This window comes from Vicugna pacos, chromosome 13 (assembly GCF_048564905.1).
Source record: "Vicugna pacos chromosome 13, VicPac4, whole genome shotgun sequence".
NCBI classification, from domain to species: domain Eukaryota; kingdom Metazoa; phylum Chordata; class Mammalia; order Artiodactyla; family Camelidae; genus Vicugna; species Vicugna pacos.
Genome location: NC_132999.1, coordinates 35,845,990 through 35,871,954, shown reverse-complemented (window position 1 = coordinate 35,871,954; position 25,965 = coordinate 35,845,990). Strand labels below are relative to the sequence as shown.

The 25,965-nt window shown below is 38.4% G+C and overlaps 1 protein-coding gene, 1 long non-coding RNA gene and 2 pseudogenes across 13 annotated transcripts in view; 3 read left to right on the top strand and 1 right to left on the bottom strand.

The window, feature by feature from the left end:
* Window positions 1-25,965, top strand: part of ST3GAL3 (ST3 beta-galactoside alpha-2,3-sialyltransferase 3) — a 185,788-nt gene that overhangs the window by 38,938 nt on the left and 120,885 nt on the right. For 2 of the 12 annotated variants that reach the window (XM_072974598.1, XM_072974601.1), the window contains exon 1: window positions 11,631-11,829. The exons of 8 other annotated variants lie outside the window; for them this stretch is intronic. The gene's annotated coding sequence lies outside the window, so the exon portion shown is untranslated. Of the gene's footprint in view, window positions 1-8,042; window positions 8,171-11,630; window positions 11,830-12,065; window positions 12,176-25,965 lie in introns of those variants that run through there. 2 more of the 12 variants (XM_072974599.1, XM_072974600.1) reach the window with 2 other exon arrangements.
* On the top strand, window positions 878-2,362 carry LOC116276537 (receptor-interacting serine/threonine-protein kinase 2-like; annotated as a pseudogene).
* On the top strand, window positions 15,007-15,351 carry LOC140700929 (small ribosomal subunit protein eS28-like; annotated as a pseudogene).
* On the bottom strand, window positions 18,006-20,146 carry LOC140700930 (uncharacterized). The gene is made up of 2 exons (XR_012079687.1): window positions 20,110-20,146; window positions 18,006-18,190 (listed from the first exon to the last, which is right to left on the bottom strand). It is a non-coding gene; the product is annotated as an uncharacterized lncRNA (long non-coding RNA).

Below are 25,965 nucleotides of genomic sequence, written 5' to 3'. Positions count from 1 at the left end.
ACTTCCAAACCCAGCGGTTAGGGGCAAGAAGACATATTGGGCGCCCTTGGCTTCCTTCCCCACCTCCGAGCCCCGCGAGTGTGGCACAGACCGGGGCCGCGCCACAAGGCGGAGATCCCGGGCCCCAGGCCCCGGCGGGAGCCAGCGGGCCAGGCCCTCTTCCCCGCCTCAGCGTCCACGGCTTAAGTCTCCTGAGAAGCCTGGGGAGGGAGGAGCTCGGACAGGCGGGCGGTGCCTGGGAGGGCCGGAGCTGGGAGAGGAAACCCGCAGAGTTGACCCCAGTCTCCAGAAGAGTCTGCCCCAGCTGCGGAAGAGCAGCGGCTTGGCGTAGGCTGCGTGGAGAACGGACGGCCTCGTGACTTAGTGTCCGGTGGCCGAGAGGGCCTGGCCGGCCCCGCCCGTGCAGGGGCGAAGCCGCGGAAGCGGGGGGCACAACTGGAACCGCCGGCGGCCTGAGTGCCCGCGCCGGACGCCACCATGAACGAGGGGGCCATGTGCAGCACCTGCACACCACGGGCTTGCCGACCTGTGCTGCCTGAGCCGCGGTGCATCTGGCACCCTGTCGTCGGCCCGGCACGCAGACCGGTGCGTTGAGGTGGCTGTGAAGCACCTGCACGTGCACATCCCGCTGCTCAACAGTGAAAGAACCAATGTCTTAAGAGAAGCTGAAATTTTACACAAAGCTAGATTCAGTTACATTCTTCCAATTTTGGGCATTTGCAATGAGCCTGAATTTTTGGGAATAGTTACTGAATACATGCCAAATGAATCATTAAGTGAACTCCTACATAGGAAAAATGAATACCCTGATGTTCCTTGGCCGTTGAGATTTCGCATTCTGCATGAAATTGCACTAGGTGTAAATTATCTGCACAATATGAATCTTCCTGTACTTTATCATGACCTGAAGACTAAAAATATCTTATTGGATAATGAATTTCATGTTAAGATGGCAGATTTTGGTTTACCAAAATTGCACATGGTGTCCCTCTAACAATCACGAAGTAGTAAATCTGCACCAGAAGGAGGGGCAGTTATTTATATGCCACCTGAAAGCTATGAACCTGGACAAAAGTCAAGGGTGAGTATCAGCATGATATAAGTAGCTATGCAATTATCACATGGGAAGTCTTACTCAGAAAACAGCCTTTTGAAAAGTCACCAGTCCTTTGCAGGTTATGTATAGCGTGTCACAAGGGCATCGACCTGACACTAATGAAGAAAGTTTGCCATTTGATTTACCTCATTGAGCACTATGATCTCTAATAGAAAGTGGATGGGCACAAAAATCCAGAAGAAAAACCATCACTCTTAAAATGTTTAATAGAACTTGAATCAGTTTTGGGAACATTTGAAGAGGTAACTTTGCTTGAAGCTGTTATTCAACTAAAGAAAACAAAGTTACAGAGTGTTTCAAGTACTGTTCACTTCTGTGACAAGAAGAAAATGGAGTTATCTATGAATACATCTGTAAATCACGGTCTGCAGGAGGAATTGTGTGGATCCTCTCAGCTCCATAGAACTAGTGGTTCTCCTGGAACCTCAGGGTTCCTGTCATCTCCTCAAGACAATGATTTTTTTTTACCTAATTCTCAAGATCAGTACTTCTGGATCATATAGTTAGTAGCTGGCAAACCCAAGACTCAAAGTCAGGTCTTTTGATAAATATTTTCATGTCACTGTACTATACCATGTTGTCATCATGAAGAAATTGTTTGGTTGAAGGTTGAACATCCTATAGTTAGAAAGGATGGGCATTCCAGGCAAAAGGAACAACATAGAGGCAAAGAAGCAAGAAAACAGAGAACAGAAAAATGGAAAACTTTTCTGTGCTGCGTCAATGTCCAGTAAATCACAGTTGGAACAGTAACATTTCTGTGGCTCAAAAGACAACATTCTGTGATCACAAGACTGCCCCGTGTTCTTTAGCAATAATAAATCCACTCTCAGCTGAGGGAAGTTCAGAGCGATTTCAGCCTGGTATAGACCAACAGTGGATTCAGAGTAAGAGAAGACATTGTGAACCAAATAACTGAAGCCTGCCTTAACCAGTTGCTAGATGCCCTTCTGTCCAGGGATTTGATCATGAAGGGGGACTATGAGCTCATTAGTACCAAACCTACAAGGACCTCAAAAGTCAAACAGCTGGATAACAGTGACATCCACGGAGAAGAATTTGCCAAAGTTATAGTACAAAAGTTGAAGGATAACAAGCAAATGGGTCTTCAGCCTTACCCAGAAATACTTGTGGTTTCTCAATCATCATCTTTAAATTTATTTCAAAATAAAAGCTTATAAATGACTCTTTTGCAAGAAGAAAAGTCAGTTTATAAAAGGATATTTTATATTTGTATTGCCTTGATCATATTGTTTATATAGGATCCACAGGAGTATTAAAAACTCGAATGAAATTTCTTCTTCAGATAAAAAAATTAATTACTGTAAAATGTCAATGGACTAAATGCTTCATCAAAAGACACAGAGTGGCAGATTGGATAATAAAACAAGAACCTACAATATGTTGCATACAAGAGACCCACTTTAGGGTGAAGGACATACATGGATTGAAAGTGAGAGGATGAAAAAAGATATTTCATGCAAATAGAAATGACAAGAAAGCAGGAATAGCAATACTGATTTCAGACAAAACAAACTTTAAAACAGAGACCATAAAGGAAGACAAAGATAACACTATATAATGATTAAAGGAGCAATATAAGATGAGGATATTACACTCATTAAAATATATGCACCCAATATAGGAGCACCTAAATACATAAAGCAAATACTAACAGACATAAAGGGAGAAATTGGCAGTGATACAATAATAGTAGGGGACTTAAATACCCCACTTGCATCAATGGACAGATCATCCAGACAGAGATATCAATAAGGAAACACAGACCTTAAATAACATTTGACACCAAATGGACTTAATTGCTATTTATAGAGTATTCCACCCAAAAGCAGCAGAATACACATTCTTTTCAGGTGCACATGAAACCTTCTCCAGGATAGAGCACATGCTAGACTACAAAACAAGCCTCAATAAATCTAAGAAAATTGAAATTGCCAAAAACTAGAAACAACTCAAAGACAGTTAATGGATAAACAAATTGTGATATATCTATACAATGGAATAATATGCAGTATTAAAATGGAATTAACTATTTTTTCTGTTTTTATCAAGACATAAGTGACATGTAAAATTGTACTGATTTCAGGTCTACAGCTTGATGATATAATATATGCATATATTGCAAAACTTAACATAATAAGTTTAGTTAGCATTCATTACCTCCCTTAGTTACAAAAAAAGAATTAACCATTGATGCACAAATAACATGGATGAACCTCAAAATTATTATGCTGAGTGAAAGAAGCCAGACATAAATGAGTACATAAAATATGCTTCCACTTATAAAAGGCAATCTCATTTATAGTGACAAAAAGCAGATCAGGGGTAGCATAAGAATGGGGTGGGGTGACAGGTAGATTTAAAGGGGCATGAGGTAACTTTGGGGCTTGATAGATATGTTTATTAATTAATTGTGATGATTTTGCAGATACATGTCAAAATTCACTATGTTGTACATTTTATATGTGAATAGTTTATTGTATGTTAATTATACCTCAATAATAACGTTTTTTAAAATAGCCAGAGGAAAAAAGACTGATTACCTTCAAAAGAACAACAGTTAGACTTACAGTTGACTTCTCAAGAATAGCAATAAAAGCCAGAAGACAGTGGACTATTTTATTGTGTTTAAGGAAAATAACTGTCAACCCAGAACCTGCATATGCAGTGAAATCATTTTTCAAGAATGAAACAAACACTGAAAAAAGTTCACTACTGATACATAAAGCCACTTACAAAATATAAGCCTCAGAAAAAAGAAAATTATTCCAGGAAGAGGATGCAAGAAGGAATGGTAAGAAAAGAGAATGGTAAACATGTGGGTAATCTAAATCAATATTAGCCATATAGTATTTTTAAATGGCAGTATTGTCCAATATTCAGCATTATAAAAAACAAAGGGATGGAACCATACTATGAGTCAGTAATAGCATATAAATTGAGAGAAGATGTTAAGAGTTAAAGTATATTTCTTGTAATGTTTGGTAGGAGGGTTAAATATATCAGTAAACTTAGAGGTTAAGTTAAATATGCAGGCAACTACTACTCGAATAGAAAGAGTACATAACTTAAAAACTAACAAAAGAAAAAAATTAATGAGAAAAAAAGAAGGCAGGAAAGTCAAACATAAAGCTGATTTTGAAGAAAGGCCAATACTTAATACCTGAAACAAAAAATTGAATAGTTGGTAGTTTAAGCAAGGAGAGTCATGCTTGTAAGACCTAGTCTCAATAAAGCAGAGAGAAATGGCTTTCAAAGTTTGGTCAAGAGTATTTTCATATTAATGACAAGATATTGGTTGCCCAATGCAGTGTGTTGACATTTGCACTAATAATGTAAAGTGATGGTGGGTAAAGCTGTTCACACCTGAGCACAGATCAAAGCAATGGCACCAAACTGTCCTGGCAGTCATTGTGTTTTTCACTGCCACACGCAGTACATTAAAACAAAGAAAGAAAGAAACAAACAAACAAACAAAACCAGTTTCACTTAAGACTGTTCTTGATGAAACAGATTTAATTATATTTTGACTTTGGAGTATCATTTTACTGAAAAACAGATATGAAGATGAAGTGGGAAATATGCATAATTATCCATATACTTCCTTACTTTCACTGTGAAGTGTTAATATTATCTTGAGGAAACGCACTTGTGTGATTGGACTGCAAGCTGAAATAGCTGCTCCTTTGGTGGAACACCATTTCCACTTGGAGAAATGATTGACAGGCAAACTGTGGTTATTCAAGCTTGAGGGTTTGGCAGTCTTTTTCTTAGAAATGAATGAAGTAAATGAGCCTGTCATTTCAAGGGGAACAACTATTTTTTACTATGATAAAACTTGAGATTTCAAGTGAAAATTTGAATTCTGAAAAACGTATCTGTCTCCATGAAACTGGCACCTCAATATTTAAATGCTTTTCTGATGAGATTGATAGTGATATTGACAAATGTGCTGTTTTGATATTGTTTAATGAATGTGAAAACATAGGAAGATCTACATAACTCAGTGAACCAATAATGTCCAAATGACCACTGTCAGGATGTTATCAAATCATGCAAGGATAAAAGATTCATTCAAGGTGTAAGATAGACCAGTTAATTTTAATGTAACAAAGTATGAAAATGTTCACTGATACGGCTTCCATTTTAATGCTGCCACTAACCTTTAAGAAACTACCACTTTTTGAATTTTGGTGTAGTATCAAAGAGGAATACATATATTCATCTGAAAAGGTTATTATAATACTTATCCGTCTTCTAACTATCTATCTATGATAGACCAACATTTTTTTCATATATTTCATTCAGAACATTGTGTCATTCACAACAGATTGAATGTAGAAACTGATGAGAATCCAAATTTCCCTTATTAAGTTGTAAATTAAAGAGATTTGCAAAAAAGTACAACTATGCCACTTTTTTCCTACTAATTTTTTTGGGAAATAGTTTTTTTTCATAAAATTATATTCTGTATGGTAATATTTAATGGGTCTATTATTATTAATTTTAAGTGAATTAGTATTTTAAAATATCTTAATTTCTAATATATTAAAAATTAATAATTATGAACCCACATATACAAACACTCTCTGGAGTCCTCAGTGAGTTTTAAGAGTATAAAAGTGTCCTGATACTAAAAGTTTAAGAACTACTGTTTTTTCTGGAGTCTTCAGAAGAGTGGAGTTCAAGGACTGGTGGACTTTCAGAAGCAAGAGTATTTAGGGAGTGGTTGACCTTAAGCTGTGAGTTCACAGTTACCTGAGTAAGACCATTGCTGATTGGATGACTTTCAGAAGCGTAGTCATTGAAGTGAAGCTGCGGTTGTTGTCTGTCTTTCAAAAGCTTGTATAATAGTGTGAAGCTATCATTGTTTGATTTAGATGAGTTGAAAACTAGTTCTGCCATAGAAAACGGAAGTCAATACTCTGCGTAGTTAGGACCCTTTTATTCTCTTTGGAAAAGATGGAAGAAAAACAGAAAGCACAACTCCTATAACTCAGTAATAAAGAGACAGATAACCCAGTTTTTCAAATGGGCAAAATATCTGAATAGCCATTTCTCCAAAGAAGATGTAAACAGTAAGCAGATGAAAAGATGTATATCATCATTAGTCACCAGGGAAACGTAAGTCAAAATCACAAGATACTGCTTAACATCCATGAGGACGGCTATAATCAAAATGACAATAACAAGTGTTGGTGACAGTATGGAGAAATTGGAACCCTCTTGCACTGCTGCTGAGAGTGTAAAATGCTGTAGCTACTTTGGAAGATAGTCTGGCAGTTACTTAAAAAGTTAAACATTTAGTTACTATTTGACCCAATAGTTCCGCTTCTAGGCATAAACTCAAGAGAAATGAAAACATATCTACATTAGAACTCATACACAAACATCCATAGCAGCATTATTCATAACAGCCAAAAAGTAGAACCAATCCAAATGTCCATCAACTGCTGAATGGATTAATAAGGTGTGGTACATTCGTACAATGGAATATTATTCACCAATAAAAGGGAATGAGGTCAACATGAATGAACCTTGAAAACATGCTAAGTGAAAGAAGCCAATCACAAAGGACCATGTATTGTATGAGATGTCCAAAATAGGCAAACCTATAGACACAGAAGATGGATTAGTAGTTGCTTAGGACTGAGAGATAGCTGAAGTGTAGAGTGATTCTTCCTTAACCACCATCTGTCAAGGCCACATCAAGGTGGGAAGTGGAAGAGAGACCCTTCTTGGGAGCTGTGTAGCCTTAGCAGTTCATTTCTGGTTGGTGGGGGTTTGGGAGCCTAGGAATTCTTTTAAGATTTAATCGTCGCAAAGTATTGCAGAATGGGCTCTGAATTTCTTTGACTATACAGTTCCCTCAGAACCTAAGTAGCCAAGTATAAAAAAAATTTTTGAGATAATTGTGGAAATATGAATGTGGACTGAGCATTTGATGATATTAAGAAATTATGCACTGTTAGAAGTGATGATACTGTGGTCATGTAAGGAAACGTCTATGTGTGTTATAATTATGTCTAGACAAAGTATTCAGGGATGAAACAGCATGATATCGAGAGACTTGTTTTAAAATAATGCAGCCAAAAAAGACAGAAGGAGAAATAAAGCGGGGTGTGGGAGGGCATGGAAGGGAGAGAACCAAACCAGGAAGCCAGTAGCAAAATGTTTGTTTCATCTATAGGATGGGGCTCATTGTATTCTTCTCTGCACTTTTGTGTGGTTAGAAAACTTTCATTAAAAAAAAAATCAAACAAAAACTTTTCATAGGTAAGTAACCACAGCTGCCGAAGATCTCATTTCGACTCTTGATCTTTTGTTCACTGGCCTCTGTGTTCTGTCCTTTCTTCTAGCCTTTAAATTAATTTATGGCTACTTTGTGAGACCTTTCAAAACAGTAGCCGAGGGTGGGAGAAAGTACTTCTGATCTTCCCCTGTGGATTCACTCCACGGGTCTGGCAGATAACTAACTACAGGTTGAAAAATGTTTGAGGTCACAGTTTTCTCCTGTGAAAGTTGCCACTTGGCAGCATCCCCTTAAAACTGCTTCAATTTGGGTTACAAATCCTACCATTTATATATAAATATAGAATGTATTTATATAGAAAGAAGGGGAAAGTCTTGTGCATATATATTCATATTTATATATATACAGGTACATATATTTAATATAGATTTGCATAAATATGTATAAAACAACTCTGAAAGCATAGAACCCAGTAATAATAACTTTGGCTGTCTTCAGGGAATAAAGCTGATAGCTAGGTGAGGATACAGGATAAAAGAGAACAAAGGACCAAATCCTGGAGGAACCAACATCTAACGGGTGAGAGGTGGGTGGTCACCTCTTATGAAGTCACCCTGAATAAACAATGTTTCATACACTTTTAGGAAGCCATCGGAAGAAGCCTGAGAAGGAGCAGCCAGAGAGACAGGAGGGGAAGTCAGAGGTGGGAGTTTTAAAAAGGCTAAGGCTTGCATGTGCCCTTTGACCCAGCATTTCCAGTTCCAGGAATTCATCTACAGGTATACTCGCACATTTGGAAAACGGGCTGTGTACAGGGTTATCCACTGCAGCATTTTTTTGCCTATTTGTTTTTGGCATCATTTTTAGCATCATTGTTTTTAATAGCAGAAGTTTGGAAGCAACTTAAATGTTCACCAGTAGGGGTCAAGTTCACCCATCCAGTGGGGGTGCTCTGCACCTGAAGAATGAGAAGGCTCTGTTATGTGCTGATATGAAGAGAGTTCTAAAATATATTGTTCAGTATGAAAAGTGAGGATCAGGAGTTTTGTTTGGTGCTTAGGTTGTTTTTTAAACTTCTATCGTTCTGAAAGGATGTAGCTGGTTATCATATTCCTTATTATCATGGCAAAATACTGTTTTTTTGGTTGTGCTTCTCTGAACTCTAGTATTGTTACTATTTGCTTTTTTATTACAAGCAATGGTCGGCTTAATCAAATATTTGAGTTATTAAATCTGTTCCATTTTGAGCCAATCACAGTTGCCTACTGCTGTTTTGCGTCTGACTGCCAAGTGCCTTTATATGGTGTTTTAGCTTTCTAATGGAGCTTTGATATGTAGCAGTCTCCTTGAGCCACAAGAGGGCAGAAGAACCTTATGATTGCCTCAGGACAGGCTTGTACTGGGTATCTTCCTTCTGGCAAAATTGTGCATGGAATTGTTCTTTCACTGATTCGTTCACTAGATGGCATGCACCTAGAAGGCAGGGCTTCTTCGTGTCATAAATGGAGGCAGTAGGGGGATGACAGGAGAGAACATAGATTTTGGCATCACAGATACCTGCTTTTTGCTCTTCCTCCCTCCCCTGTGCAAATTACTTAGTGAACTAGTTACAGTCCTTAATCTCTTAGAGCTTGAATATGCAAGACATATATGCAAGAATATGTAAGACGTACTAGAGACTGGAGGCTTCAGAATAAGCTGGACCTGACTCTGAGTCCCAGCCCTGTGACCTTGGGTAATTTATTTACTCTGTGAACCTGAGTTTTCTCACTTGCAGAAGTAGTTAAGGATTCAGTGAGATAGTGCATTTAAAGCTCTTAGCACTATGTGACAAGCACTGAAGAAGTAACTGCTATAATTGTTAAGACCAGCTAACAATACAGATGGATAATGGATCCTCAGTAATTTTTGTTATGTGGCTCTTTGTTATGTACTTACTAATTCTTTATTTGATTACGAGCAAGGTGGTAATATTTTCTTTAGGACAATTTCAAAGCTCCTTTTCTTAGAGGGGCCCTCAAAATATTTGTGGTCTCTTACTGATTTCCTTGCAAAGAATTAGTCTCTTAATACTGTAAAACATTCTGAATTTTTGTGGAGAGTCTCAGTTTTACAGCTTCCATCCCACTGTGATTTTGTGTATTTTTATTTTTGATTGGAATATAGGTATTTGTGCCCTGGGCAGAGGTAGTGTTGGGTGATATGGTATTGCGTCAAGGATACTGCTCCTGTCTCAGATTGGGATCCCGGGGAAGTGGCTCTGAGATAAAGAGTAGTATGTGAAAATCTTATTGTGGAATACTTTAGGGAGCAACACCCCTGGAAGGAAAGGAAAGGAAAAGGCAGCAGGATGGTACAGAGGGAGAAGTTGGCTGTGATTCAGTCCCAAGAAAGGCCTCAGACTACCACACGGGGACTGTGAAGTTGGGATGGTCCTTCTGAGCTGGGGGAGGGGGCTGGTTCCTCCTAGAATAGTCATTGGATGAGGCCACCCTGCCCACCCATGACCCTGGGCAAGGCAGCTCTCTTCAGCCACAGCGATTCCTGAAGAGAGCTGAGAACTGGGGGCTTTCTTCCCACCGTGATCCCAGCAGTGGACTAGTCCTTCATTACTTGAGGGGGGATCTGAGGGGCACACTACAGCTTTCATCAGTGCCTGTGGCCCCCTAAAGGGAAAACAGTAACATGGCTAGTGCAGTTTAACGAAAGACAGCTTTAGACAGAATTGCTTGTAAGTAATATTTAGGAATGACTGTTACTTTTAACTTTTAAGAATTCAGGATAAAGTCATTTTAGTCTAAGTGGACCCTTTACTATCCCCAAATTTCTGTGGCTTAGCACATTGAAGGCTCATTTCTCTCACCACACTATCTAGTGCAGATCTGTGATGCTAGGGGAAGGATTTCTGTTCTACCTAATTCATTCAGGGACACAGACTCCTTCAGTCTAGTGACCCTGCCAGCTCTGAGGGCCGGGGAATCTTCCACTGGGTCCTCTGAGCAGAAATAGGCAAGATTATGGAGAATGTGCTGAGGGTCTCAAGGGGCCAGCTTGGAGGTGATGTGTTTCTGCCACCCACATTCCATTGGCCAGACCCCATTCACAGGATCCCACCTACTGAGGGGAGCTGGAAACTAGAGTAGTGCGGTACCCAGGTGGAAAAGGATGGACATGTAACCCTCACTGCTACAGTATTATCTTGCTCTTATCCTTGTGGTGGCTGGATTTAGTCACTGCTGGTGAATCAAAGACACTTCAAAACTGTATGTTTTTAATTTCCCAGAGTTACGTATTTAAATTGCCATCATCATAATAGCATGGTTTTGTTCATCTGGGGGTTATTTTAAAAGGCTCAGGAGAGCAAAATTTTACCAGAGAGAAAGGATGGAACAGAGTTAACAGAGAGCTGAGAATTTAAGGATTCCCTGCTCTGGGAAGGCAAAAAAGAGGCAAAATAATTTCAGGTGTGAGCATGTGTGTGTGTGTCACAGTAGAGAAGAAAATTGGAAGCCTTTGAGCATGTCATCTAGCTGTGAAAGCAAGCTCACCTCTCTCCCCCAGCTTGAGCAGGAGCGTCTTCTCAGAGGTAGCATGGAGGTAGTGGGAGATAGAGGATTACAAGGAAATGTGCCTGCAAGTTGCACTGATAGGTCCTTGTGGGGTTTTGTGTAAATACCACCCAGGCAGCCCTTGAGTTGGAGGGAGAGAAGCCAAGGTAGCAATATCGACTTTTTCTGTTAGCCAACAAGAAAAAGTACTGCTGAGTGGCGGCTGGTTACTTGCTCAGCTTTGTTCTAGGCAGTGTGGGGCACACAGGAAGAGAGGCAGCGGGGCCTGAGAAGTGTGCAGACTGACAGCTGATGTCACAGAAAAGATAAGACAGGGCCAGATTAAGTGTTTCAGAGATGAGAAGGAAGATGTGAAATTGAGGAGGGCTTTGAGAAAGGGGTAGGCTCTGTGTCAGGAACCCTGACAGGTGGCCTGGGACATCTGGGGACCGGGGGAAGGTGGTCCGGTTAAGTAGAACATTAGCAGAACCTCTGAAGCAACAGCGATTGCTGAGAGTGATGTGAAGAATGGTGGGGGGAGGGGGCAAGGAGTAGTGAGACCAAAGACTAGAGAGTGAGGGCAGAGCCAGGTCACAGAGGGCCTTAATGTCAGGTGTGCGAGGCAAGGCCATGAGAGGTTCTTCCACTTAATAGAAATACCTGGTGGAGATATGGTGTTCTGGACTTCTGTGGGAAGGAAGACTAACAGAGGTTTCCTGTGGAATTTCTGTTTGAGTACCTAGAATTTTAAACTGTCTTCCTTTATTCCATCAGCAAAGTTCATTCCACAGCCATTTAAATCATACTTATTAAGCTAGTTACTATACCAGTATCTAAAGATCAAAGTTAAGCCACGGTCTCTACTTTTGAGGAAATTATCGTCTGGTTAGGTAAGATACACTTTGTAAAAACAAGTGCACTGGGTCACATATGTGAAGACAGAGGGATGTACAGCTGTTCTTACAGCGCTTGCCAAGCTTTTAAAAAGCCCACACTCTCCTGTGGAAACATTGAAGTCTCTCAGTCTCTCTTCATTAATGTTTAATAATACAACAAATACTATAATTAGAAATTAATTCAGGGAAATCCTCCTGCCCCTCCCACTCCCCTTGATTATTACCGTTAGACAGGGAGTGGTTAACTGCACACGGAAGAGCTGCACTGGGGATGGGCACAGGAAAGCCTTCAGGAGAGGAAGTGACTCACAAGCCTGGACCTGAAAGATGAATGAATAAGGTGAGAAGTGCTTAGGCAGAGAGAGTAGGGTGAGTAAAGGGGGAGGGACCTGGAATAGGGCTAGGAGAGAGTCTTGTAAAGAATGCTGAGTTTGAACTTTGTTAGTGGGAAGCCGCTAATGCAAGGATTTTAAGCAGGAGAGAAGTGTGGTGGGATTCGCATTTCAGGAAGAGAACTCTGGCAGCAGTCTGGAGGATAGATTGAGACCGAAAGATGGGAGGTAGAGATACCACCTGCCACAGCACTTCACCAGGTGGGGAGGTTCAGGGATGGGGGAATGCCTGGAAAGGCTGCACGGTGCAGGGGGTACCTGAGCTGAACAGAAAGGATAAGGAGGCACAGAAAATAGCAGTAGGGGTGTTTCTGGCAAAGGGCACACAGTGTGAAAGAGCATGGCATGTGTGGAAAGCTGTGGGGAGTCTCTATGGCTGGCATATAGGATATAAATGGGGACTGATAATCACTGGGTGGGTAGGTAATCATTCAGATCACATTAAAGAGGTTAGACTTATCAGGTAAATGAAGAGGAAGCCACAGACCACATAGGAAGCAAGTCCCAACAAGTTTCCAAGGGTTGATAGCATACAGAACAAAGTCTCTGGCCATAGTTGAATTAAGCTAGCACTCAATAACAGAAAGATAACTAGAAAATCCCTTTCTGTTTAGAAATTAAGACATGAACTTGTAAATAATTGTTGGGTCAAAAAAATCATAATGGAAATTGAAAAACAGTTTGAACTGAATGGTATTGAAAATACTACATATCAGAACTTATATAATGCTACTAAAACCAAGCTTTGAGGGAAATTCTTGGACCTAAAGGCGTAAGTTTGGTGGAGGGGAGCCAAAGGCTGAAAATCTAAACTTGTATTTCAATAAGTTGCAAAAGGTACTATAGCAAATGAAACCCAAAGCAGGAAAACAACATAATACAGAGCAGAGTTTGATGAAAAGACAATTTACAATGTAAAGGATTAACAAAGCCCAAAACGTGTTCTTTCAAAAGACTGATAAAATTGACAAGCCTCTGGCAAGACTGAGGGGCTGGGGGAGAGAGAGCACGCAGGCACCAGTGCAAACGAGCTACGCCAGGAGTGGGAAGGAGACAGCACTAGGGAAGGCACAGGCATTCAACAGATAGAAAGAGGAGGTTGTGAGCAATTTTATACCAAAAGTTCTGAGAATTTTGTGAAAATGGATCAGTTTCTAAAATAACTGACCAAAACTGACTCAAGAAGTAATAAAAACCATACAATCCTGTGAGCATTAAACCAAGGAAATCAATCATCAAAAATCTTTCTACAGAGAAAACTCCAAGCTCAGATGGTTTTACTGGAGATTTCTTAAAAAGATTGAAAAGAATAAATAAATAATTCCAGCCTCATACAAACTCTTCCACAGAATAGAAAAAAAGTGACACCCCTTACTCGTTTTTTGAGACTAGCACATCCTTGATACCAAAACCCACCAAAGACAGCTCAAGAAAGGAAAATGACAGTCCAAGCTGCTTAAAAATATGGATATAAAAATCAGAACAAAATTTTAGCAAATCCCACAATATATTAAAAAAAATACATCATCATCTAGTTGGTCTTATCTTAAGAATATACACGATTGATTTAACATTAGAGAAATCCATCAAAGTAATTAATCACATTAATAATAGGTTTTAGTAGGTTAAATATATTTAAATGGATTATAAAGGAAAAGTCATACTATTTCAATAGATACAGAAAAAGACATTTGGCAAAATTCAGCATTCACTCATGCTAGGACTGCTTAGCAAACTAGAGCTAGCAGAGAACTTTAAGCTGAAAAAAGATATCTATCCATAAAAACTCTCCATAAAACATCTTGCTTACTAGGGAAATTTTGGAGGTTTTCCTTTCAGGATCAGAAACAAGACAAGCACCAAACATGACTTTTTCAGTATTGAGCTGGATGCCTAGTACAGTGAGGCAAGAAAAAAAATGATGAAAATCTAACCTGAGGAAGTAATAGGAGAGAGGTGTGGGCATGGGTCTGAGAGAAATTTAGAAAGCCTTGCCTGACTTGGACCCATGTACTCATTTCTTTCATTGATTAAATATATTGCCTGGTAATGAGAATATAGGAAGAAGTTGAAACAAAGGAAAAGGACCTAATATTTATTCAGTTCTTATTCTGTGAAAGTTCTGTACTAGATGCTTTTGCATATTTAATTATCTAAATCACATATTCTCTTTACTATTGAAAACTCATGCAGTTGATGATTAGGGAAACTACCTGAGAAAAAGGAAATACATTTGCATAAATTCATCCCAATTGTTAAATACTAGTTCAAGCTCATATTTAGCTATCAAGAGTATGTTGTACTTTATATATTTTTTCATTCGTTTTTAATCATATAGCAGATCTTTGAGGTAGAATGAAGTCTGTCAAAAGGTCTTTTCCTAATTTTATAGATGAAGAAGCAAATAGAAAATTATACTGATTCGCTCGGTGTCAATATAGGACCAAGACTTTAATCTTTCACTCCAGGGAGCACAGAAACTGTAACTTCAAAGCACATAATCAAAAGATTTTGGAAATGGAAATCTGTTGGGGTCCTAGAAGCATGGTTTGGGCCATCACACAGAATCTCTCTAGTTACAGTGTGTGTAAGACCATGAGAGAAAGAAAGGGCAGGGAGGGAGAAGCGGAAGGCGGAGAGAGAGAGGAACAGCGACCTCCTCCGCCCCGGTGACAGGCCTCAGGTCCACAGCTGTATGCAAAGATTAACACAAACAGGGCAGATTTTGAAAGTATTGACACAGGAGGGAGGTGCAACCTTATTACGACTCGCTGAGGTAGAACTGGTGACAAAAACATCATGAAAGGGAATGTCCTGTACAAAGACCACATTTATTGGAGAAAAAGAAGCCACCCTGAGAGTGAGAATAGAATGGAAATTACTAGCTCTCCGCTGCCCGCCCCCGCGGCGCCGTCGTGAACACGAGCGTGTGCAGCCCATCAAGCCGGCTGTGGTGACCAAGGTGCTGGGCAGGACCGGTTTGCAGGGACAGTGCACGCAGGTCCGCGAAGAATTCATGGATGTACCGAGCCGCTCCATCATTCAAAACCTGAAAGGCCCCGTGCGCGAGGGTGATGTGCTCGCCCCTTAGGAGTCGGAGCGGGAGGCTGGGAGCCTGCGCTGAGCTTACTGCTGGGTCCCGGATATGTGAGTCAACCACTTGGTCCACGAGAAGATCTGCCTACCTTTTATATTGTTTAAAAAAAGAAAGAAGGAAAATTGCTTAGTTTATTAACTATTAATACTAAAAACAAAACATCTCATAAAAATCTTGCCTTGCTTAGAAGGAAGAAGACATTATTCAGTTTAGCAAACATTTCCGAATTTCTGCTGCATGCCAGATAGTTTGCCAAGTGGCTGGGATGCTTAATCAAACAAGTTCGATCTCTGAGCTGGAAGGAAGCTCTGAGACATGATCTCCAGCAGAAAGTGTCCACAACTTCCTCTCCCGATATACAGAGCCCTCCATGTTTTGCTCTTCAGCTGTCTTTGCAGCTTCATCTGCCAGAGTCACAAAGTTAGCTGTCATCTGCTGCCTTTCGTACTTTTCATCCTTATCTGCTTTCATCACATCTCCACTCTTCCAGTTGTTTCCAGTTGCCAAGTCCAATGAAATTCTTTTTCCCTTATCAGCTGTCTGTCACCATCAGTTACCTTCCTCTCTGACATTCCCACCTTCCACTTTTTCCTGGCTCTTTCCTTTGGGCAATAAACATGCTTACTTACTTACATATACATAAAAATTATGAATATATTTTATATCTGAAATAAGTACTTGAATATGTCTGTAATAAATGGATTGACATGAATTTGGGATCTCTTTTCCATGTAGTATAAAATAGATTCTTACAAGTTATTATTTATATTTAAGTAAATGAGACTGTTAGGTGACGCCTCTTGGGGAAACCACTTTTGACTCAGTGATCTAAAACTTAGGCCAGAACTCAGAAATTATAGTTTTTAATAATTTTTTGTGTATATTTACACCATTATAAAAGAAAGTTCATTATAGAATAAACATTTATAATTCTGTCATTTGGAGGCAATTTGAGGTAAATTTTGTTTTATTTTCTCCTGAACTTTTTCCTATGTCTAGCTTTTTTCTTTGTTGTATATAATTAATCACATTGGTGTATAGATACCATATATTTCTTAAGATTTTTAATTGTGTAACATAGCAAGAATATTCTGAAATTATAAGGTCAGAGTGTATTATGTAATTAAATTAGTAATACATGTTAAACATGAATACATGGTCATGTAAATACCTTCAATAAATAAGTGTACAGAGTGAAAAACAAGTTTTCCATCACAAAATCCTATTCTTAAAGATTTGCTGTGTATTCTTCAAGGCCATTTTTCATGGATGTGTGTTGTGTATGTGTGTGCAATGTTTGTACCATCAAGGCTATGGTGGTTATAGTTGTGATGGTTATACCATTAAATTAAGGAAAATAAATTTCTTAGACAAATGGACACTTCTCCTTGTTTAACAGAAGATTGTCTCTTTCAAAGGTGTGTGCTCCTGGATTTGGGACATCATTTTTTTCTCCTCCAGGATCATGGAAGTTAAGCGAAAATATACAAAAGGGAGGAATATTAGAATTCTGCTGACTTGAAACAGAATGTATCTAGGAGAGGCGTAAGCTCTGTACCTAGATTCTTTTTTCTTTTGGGCTGTGGATGTCCTGTTGTTCCAGCACCACTTGTTGAAAAGGCTGTCTTTGCTCCTTTGTACTGCCTTTGCTCCTTTGTCAAGATCAGTTGACTGTACTTATGTGGATCTATTTCTGGGCTCCCTATCAAGGTTCCATCGATCTATTTGTTTAGTCCTTTGCCAATACCACACTGTCTTGATTACTGTAAGTTTATGGTAATTCAGTCAGGCAATGTCAGTCTTCCAACCTTGATCTTTTACAATATTGTGTTGGCTATTCTGAATCTTTTGCCTCTCCACATAAACATTAGGATCAGTTTGTCAGTATCCACAAAGTAACCTGCTGGGATTTTAATTGGAATTGCCTTGAAAGTGTTGATCAAGTTGAGAAGAACTAATAGCTTGACAAAATTGAGTTTTCCTATGGAACATGGAATGTCTCCATTTATTTAGTTTTTTAAAAAATTTTATCAGAGTTTTGTACTTTTCCTTATATAGATCTTATGTGTATTTTGTTAGATTTATGCCTACATATTTTATTTTGAAAGGTACTAATGTAAATGGTATATGTTTTAATTTAAATTACACTTGCTTAATGCTGGTTTATGGAAGAGTGATTGGCTTTCGTATATTCACCTTTCATCCTACAACCTTGCCATAAGTTTTTTTGTCAATTCTTTTAGATTTTCTACGTAAACAATCATGTCATATGTGAACAAAGACAGTGTTGTTTCTTCCTTCCCTATCTGTACACCTTTTATTTCCTTTTCTTGTTTTAGCTAAGACTTTCAATGTTGAAAAGGAGTGGTGAGAGGGGGCATCCTTGCCTTGTTTCTGACTTTAATGAAAACTCTTCTATTTTCTCACCAATAAGTATGATGTTATCTATAGGTTTTTGTAGATATGCTTTGTCAGGTTGAGATTTCTTTTTATTCCTAGTGTACTAAAAGTTTTTATCATGTTTTGGTGTTGGATTTTGTCATGTACTTTTTCTACATCTACTGATAAGATCATATGATTTTTCTTCCTTACCTTGTTGCTGTGCTGTATTACATTAATTGATTTTCAAATGTTGAACCAGATTTGCATACCTAGGATTAAGCCCACAACATAGCATATAATTCATTTTACAGATTGCTGTTATTTGATTTGCTCATATTTTGCTGAAGATTTTTGTGTGTATGTTCATAAGAGATATTGGTCTGTAGTTTTCTTGTAATGGTTTTGTTTCTTTGTCTGGTTTTGGTATTAAAGTCATGCTGGCCTCATAGGATGAGTTAGGAAGTTCTCCCTTTGCTTCTGTCCTCTGAAAGAGATGGTAGAGAGTTGGCTTAATTTCTTTCTTAAAATTTGGTAGAATTCACCAGTGACCCCATCTGGGCCTGGTGCTTTCTGTTTTGGAAGTTACTGATTACTGATTCAGTTTCTTTAGTAGGTATAGGCCTATTCTCATTATCAATTTCTTCTTGTGTGAGTTTTGGCCAATTGCGTCTTTCAAGGAATTGGTTCATCTCATCTGGGTTATCAAATTTGTGGGCATAGAGTTGTTCATGTATTCCTTTATCTGAAAGTAAGTTTCAGAGTTTTTGATACTTTCTCTTAAATATCTGCATCTCCTAAAAACAAGGATATACTCTTACTTAACCATAGTACCATTATTACACTAAGAAAATTGACTTATTAAGTCTCATATTAATTACTTAATAATTAACTTACTAGTCACAAAGGAAGAAAGCATTATGAGGGTCAAAACCTTAACCAAATGATCAAATTTAACATCATCAATATGATAGTCTGACATTACATGCCTTCTAATGTGATGCAATAAGAAATACACATCACCTTTAGAGTGTTTATTCCAAAAATGTTTAACCTGAATCTAATTGTGAGGAAATAATCAGACAAGTACAAGATGTAGGACATGCTATGAGCCAGCTGACCTGGACTCCTTAAAGAAAAGTTGGTTACATGAGTAAACAAAGTTGGAGGAGTTCGGGTGGACCTAATTTAAAGAGGCCAGAGAGACAGATATCCAAATGCCAAGGGCATGGAACCCAGATAAAAGGGGGAAAAGCCATAAAAGACCTTAGAGGGGATGGTTGGGTCAGTTTTACTACTATATATGGTAATACTGAATCCTTGTTATTTTTACATGAAACAATGTTAGTAGTTGTGATTCTAATTCTAACTTGATTTTTTTCTTTTGATATTTTTATTCTTGTTTCACTGAGCAAATGGGACTGTATACCCTGTAATATATTTTAATAAAGATCAAAGCTATTTTCTGTCCCATTCCCTTGTGGATGGTAAATGTTTTTGCAGTAAATGTTTCCAGAAGGCCGCACCCTGCTATATATATGTGCAGGTGTTGTGTCGGCCTGGAGTGGGCTCCTGTCTCTGCCATATTCAGGATCTTTGTGTTGCTGATTTGGAACTGGATTTTTTAGGATCAAGAGTAGAGAAAGGGCAAGAGCGGTAAAGGATAAGTATGGCATAAGCTCTGTTTGAAGAGAAAAATTACTCATATTCTTTGAGGAAGATAGAAGCAAGCATCCTATAGGTACTCTAAAATAGAGACTTCTAAATACCTGTACTGAGAAGTGCTATGAGAGGGAATAATGGGAAGACTGTCCCAACCTGAGGTGTTACCTCAAAGTATAACTCCGAAGATGTTTAGCCCTACATCTCCATCCTCTGCCTCTGATTACATCCAGTCCCTGTCTGCCTGATTCTTTTACACTTCCTTCCCTAGTTTTAGAGTGAGAACCAGCTAACTTATTCTTTGCATACTTTGGATATCAATTTATAAAGATAATTTGTTACTGTTGCTGAAAAAAAAAGCACTCTTCTCTATTGCCAGGATCTACCTATTTTTCAAGAGAAGCTGGAAATCTATGTTTTTATGTGGTATCTCCTGATTTATGAATGTTAACAAATTAATAACTTTTCATGCACTTTGTGGACTAAGCATAACACCACTGTGAGCCTCAGTTTGCAACATCTGCTGAGGGGACACAGAATTACAGGTATAGGAAAATTCTCAATCAAAGATTAGGCAAAACTCCCTTCTTGTCCAACCCTAAATTAAAGTGTTTTACAAAGTTACTAAATAAAAGATTCAGAATACTAAGGACAGAAACCAGAAGAGACTTTTTGGTTTTTTTAAAAAAAAACAAGTCCTTTTAATTTTCTCCTCAATATAATATTAAGTAAAATAATTATTACCTTCATGGATTTTTTTAGTCCTCTGCTGGTGAGGTTTCTTGGTTTCATTTTTTAAACTCCAAACACTAAAGTTCCCTCTGTATTATGAGGGGCAGACAAAGGTGATTTGTCCACAATTGACCCTTGTGACCACAGGGGTCCATGTTTCCCTAGAGATGAGGTGACCTGCATTCCACTCCTTTTTATTTTTTAAGGTAACAGCTTTCTTAAAACATAATTTATATATCATAGAATTCTCCCACTGAAAGTATACAATTCAATGGTTTTTAGTATATTCACAGAGTGTGCAAACATCACCACGGTTAATTTTAGAACTTTTTCATTACCCCAGAAAGGAACCCTGTATCCATTTGCAGTCATGCTCCATTTCCCCCAACCACCTCTGGTCCTAAGGAGCCACAAAGCTACTTCCCACCACTGTAGATTTGCCTGTCCTGGACATTTTATATAAATGGAATCATACATTATGTTATCTTTTGTGACTGACTGCTTTTACTTCACATGTTTCAAGATTCATCCATGTTGAAGCATGTATCAATACTTCATTCCTTTTTATGTTGAAATAATATTCTATTGTGGATAGACCACGTTATTTATGGTGTCAACTTTAATAATATAATAACCAGTGATTTTACCAGCAGAAGTGAGCTTATTTGGGAACAGCAGAGAAATCGCAATTCAGGTACTGTAAACTGTGGTGAACCATAAGCAAATTCAGAGAACGAGGAAGGAGAACTTTTATAGGGAAACAGAGGTGGGAATTGGGAGGGGCTGGAATAACCAGAGAGTTCATTGGAGGAAGCTGGGAGTCCAGAGTATGGAGGCTTCTCATTGGTTGGACTGCTGCAGTCTCTGATTGGCTGGGCTGTCCTGGGGTGGAGAGAAGTTTTCTACTTCCTTCTGGATAGTAAAGTAGACGTACCTTTCTGTTGGAGATCTGGCGTATGTCTCTTCCTGTTTGGAGTAATTGAAGATATGTGACAGGGTGTGAGAGGTCCCCCTACAGGCCTGTTCTGACTCCAGTTTTAGCTGAGATTTCCTTAATTAATTACACATTTCCACCTTTTGATTAAGATCATCCCTTGAAAGCATTGCTGATCAAGAGTCAGAATCTCCACATGTAGTAGTTTGCCTCTCAACCTTCCTTGGTTTTCATGTTCTTTGTTGGAAGGAAAGTACACAAATTAGAAACCTCACAAGGCCACATTTGAGTAACAAGGAAAGGTAGTAAGTATGGAAACTTCTCAAAAGTTTCTTATTAAAAGTCCATATTTAGTCAAGGTAAGTGCTGTAAATTGTTCTTAAGCACTGGACTGGCATCATCTTACTAGACATGTCATTTTTTCAGAGATTTGACAAGTAGTAGGTGCAGAACTTAACAAATATACAGAGCCGAATTTAAAACAGCATAATAAACCCAGTGTGCAAGATAATTCTAAACCAGAAGCCCAAACCTGATGGTAGCCAGTTGAATAAATCAAAAGATAAATGGGTTGACAGGCAAAATTTGCTGTAACCAATGTGCTTGCTCTTTAATTTTATGCAACTGGGTCTCTACTTCCCCAGAGGCATTTATCCATATGCAACAAGAGGTGTTTGCTGTTGCACACAGATGCCTCCTTGTTCAGGAAGTAAGTAATCAAGAGCTGTGTGGCAATCCACAACCACCTTGGCCAAGGAGCTAACTGAACACTGCTGAGCTGAAACTACATTGGCTATGGAGTTAGCTAACTCCTAATGTCAAGGAGAGATTCCTGATTATGTGTTCATTGGTGCTCACTTCAGTCCATGGGAAGAAAGCACTCCCTACAGAGGCAAAACTAGAATCTTGTATGCTTCCTGGAAGTTCTCGCTTAAGGTGGTTTTAAAGCTCTAATGGGATGGACCAATGAGAGGCTTCCGTTTGGCTATGAAGGGAGAACAAGACAGTGAATATAGCAAGGGTACACCATCCTTGTGTTCCCCAGTTATCAAGGCAATGAGTTGTCCAGGCATAAAGGCCATTCACAAACTTCCACATATGAAGGCATAACCAGGGGTGTAATAAGGCCCCCTCATAAATGATAGTGTCTATAGAGTCATTTGTTGGCATAAAGGCATTAGCATTACGTAACTAAGGCTTGCACATAAGGTTATTACACACCAAGAGATTACCTATATGTATAGATGTGTCAGTGAGTTTACAAATGATGTGACTAACACTGGCAACTCTACAGAACCTTTCATACAGATATTTAAAGATCTTGTTTTCACATCCCAGGGTTGGGTCAAATTGAAGCAAGGAATAAGTTTAGGCAGGCTTAGCACACCGACTCTATAAAATTGGCCCATGGAACAATTTGGACAGACAACAGCATCTGGAACCCCAGTGAAATTACTTATAGGATGAACCAAAGGGTCATCTTGAATGGACTGATGTTTCCAACGGCAAATCCAGAAATCAGACAGGTTTCCCCTTTTCACAAGGGACTGAGAAATACAGACAAGGGCATTGTCCTTCCGTGGAAAGGAGGAAGAAAGCACGGTGAGGGACAGTATTGAAAGAAAGGTACACGGGCTTGGTCTGGACATCTTGGGAAAGCTTTCAGCCTCTGATACTGTCTGCTTCAGATCCTAGTGAGTTTTATTTTCAGGTCACCAGATGGTCCATTTGGGGTTCAGTGCCTCTTTAAGTACAACATGTGGATCCAGAAATCTACTCCTCGGAGTTTGGTGGCAAAAGGATTAGTTAACAGTACCTGATATGGGCCCTTCCAGGGAGGCTGGAGACAGTTCTTCTGAAGGTGCCTCTTCCAGTACACAAAATCTCCAGGTTGTACAGTGTGATGTTTGGGGTCTTTGTCTCCTGTGAATGTGCTGTGAACAGGGTGCTCTACTAGAGCATCGCGATTATTTTTAATATATGTAATTAGGCCTTTACAATATAGAAGTATGTCTCTTTATCAGTTGCAGATTGAAAGGAGCAGGAGCCAAGTGCATTGGTCATCCTGTTACAAGAACAGACTCCCATCAAACCCATGCAAACATATACATTGCCATGAAAAAACGAGAATATTTAGTAAGTTTCAGGACTTTTGGAGAGCCAGGTGGGGAGAAAAGGATAAATGCTTCAATCTTTGTTGTGAACATACACTTTATTAAATACTGTAAGTTTAAATAGCCTTAAAAGGAGAGGAAGGAAAGGGTCCCTTTACCCCTAGGAAAAAAAACATTAAAGCAATCAGTTTTCCATTACTTTTAGAATTCCTTACCCAGTTCAGTCTTATGATCTTAAAGTTATCAAAACCCTGAATTCCAAAGTACCTGTCAGAGTTTTTTACATGAATCTCTTTAAAGATGAAACGTATTTGCAAAGCATTAGAGTAAAACAATGACTGCCTGTAAGTGGCAAAAAGACTTGAAAATACCCATTATTAAATATCTGATGAGAGTCTATTATAACGGATTGACAAGGGGTTCCGTTAATTTCTGTGACATACATTTAAAAATTATGACTAATAACATTATAATCAGGACACCTTAGAATTTCAGGAATTTTATACAATTTCAGAACACTTTTATTAACATATACCTATTACAAATATAAGGTTAAAAGTTTTGATATTCCTTCTTATTTGACAAATGTCTGATATAATCAAACATATCAAAGAAGCCTGATGAGTTTAACATTTTACTAGATGAAAGAAAAATCCTTTGAGGTTTTGCAGGAGCCCTGTGGAGTAAGAGCCCAGAGTTAGTTCAAGGTTGGAGAAACTTCATTTAGAACTTGATTTTTGGGAAGTTTGTAAAAAAAACATCAAAAGATTTTGGACATTTGATCAAACAGGATCATAGATTATTATGAAATGATACTTAATTATCTATTTGATCAAAGTAATAATAACTAAGAGATTACAAAGGCAAATATAAAAGGTTACATAGTTGTAAGCAAACCTTAACTCTTTTAATATTGAGAAGATTCAATTTTCTTATGTAATTAGAGGCCAGATTAAGACAACATTAAGCACAGGGAAGAATTTTGCTAAAACACAAATCTTTGTTTTCTAAGCAAATTACAGGTAAGGAAGAACCTTTCACTATCTCTTATCAGGAGCAGACCAATAGTTCAAAAAAACTTTGACCTTTTAACAGACATAAAAACCAAATTCTAGTTTTGGACCAGTATATTTTTGACATTAAAAATGAGTTTACATTTTAAAATAAATTCAGTGTAATCTTAGCCAGCTTGATCACACAAAAGTTCCTCCTTTCAAAAATTCTTTTTCCATAAATCTTCTACGGCTTACTATTTCCATTCAACCTTGTCCTGTTTTTCCTCTTCCCCGCTCTGAAACATTCAGTGTCACTTAAGGATAAAGTTACTTTCTTTTCCTCAACAAAATACATTTCCATTCCTCTACCTTTCCTTACCCAAAACACGTATCTTACTTTTCTTATATACATAGTTGTTTCCCCTTATTATTTCTGATAGCTCTAAGCAATTGTGAATGGCTCGTTACAAATTTATGAATACACTTCATAATTCTTAAAAGCATATTTCCCTCATAGGAAATTTCCCAATGTGATATGTTTACCAATAGACTGAAATATCTTTAGTTCTTTTGTAAAGGAAGCCAAAAGTAGATGAACCTATTTTAAGTAATATGTCAGTATTTTATCTTATCTGAGAATGAGCTAGATATTTAAATGACTACCCATTATTTAATTTAGCAAAACTGTAAGGTTTCAGGATACCAAAAAGATTTGGGGAAGCTATTTAAAAGGCTTACCTAGAAACTTATATCTTATCCACATCCTTTCAATTCACTTTTGCTCAGCAGTTATATTTAGAACACTCATGAAAAATTTTATCATGCCAAGTATTTTTCTTGCTGACCAATTTTGTAACAAAGATAACATGAATTTCTCTGGCCAATAAACCAGGTAGAATAAAAATTGTATGCCTACATTATTTTCAGCACTGATAACTCCAAAGACATGCCTGTTTTAATTAAACCAACAACCCCAAACTAGCTTTCAAAACCAGGTCACATAAATTCAGAAAGCACCTCGGCCAATCTCAGTTATATTTTAATTCATATAAGTGCTTGTTTGTTTTTAAACAAATTAAATAAAGCTCTTTTACAAATCAATTTTAACAATACCATCCAGAGGTAGAAAAGAAAAAACAATACCATGCATCTACAACACACATATACATACATATATAGATACACATCAGCATACAGACAGATGCAAATAGGGACCTTATAGTTTTATTTAAAATTTTAGCGATGTCTCAGGTACGGTAGTACCTCAAAAAGAATAGTTCGATCCAAATTGTGTCCCTGGCTTATTGTAAGGATCATTTTACAGCTGTTTTTAGAATTAATTTGTCTTTCAGAAAGTTCTGCATACCAATCAAAGAAGGCAATCTGTTGTCTCGTGAGTGGTTTGGAATTCTCTCTTTTAAGGGTGCCCCTCAAGGTGGACTTATTTAAAACAAAGGTTGAACCTTTTGAACAGGATGGGTGACTTACCAAAAAGCTTCACGAACAGGCAGACACAGAAAGCAAATTTTCTCCTAGGAGTTTTGAAGTCTGTCTATTATCACAAATCTAGGGCAATTGCTGTTTAAATCTTTCCTTTTAGTTGTTTATTTGCTCCAGTTGACTTAGAAACAGTAATTAGGAGTTTAGCATTTGGATCCTCAGAGGGTCTAACTTTAGAGGAGCAAGTTTTTGCAGAAGAGGAGAAAGGAAGATAGCATCAGGGGCAGGGTCTGAGCACAAGCTGGCTGCCAGGGCCGAGTCTGAGACAAAGCAGGTGGAGAAGACACACAACATGGTGCCCAAGACAGAGCAGTTGGGGGAAGGG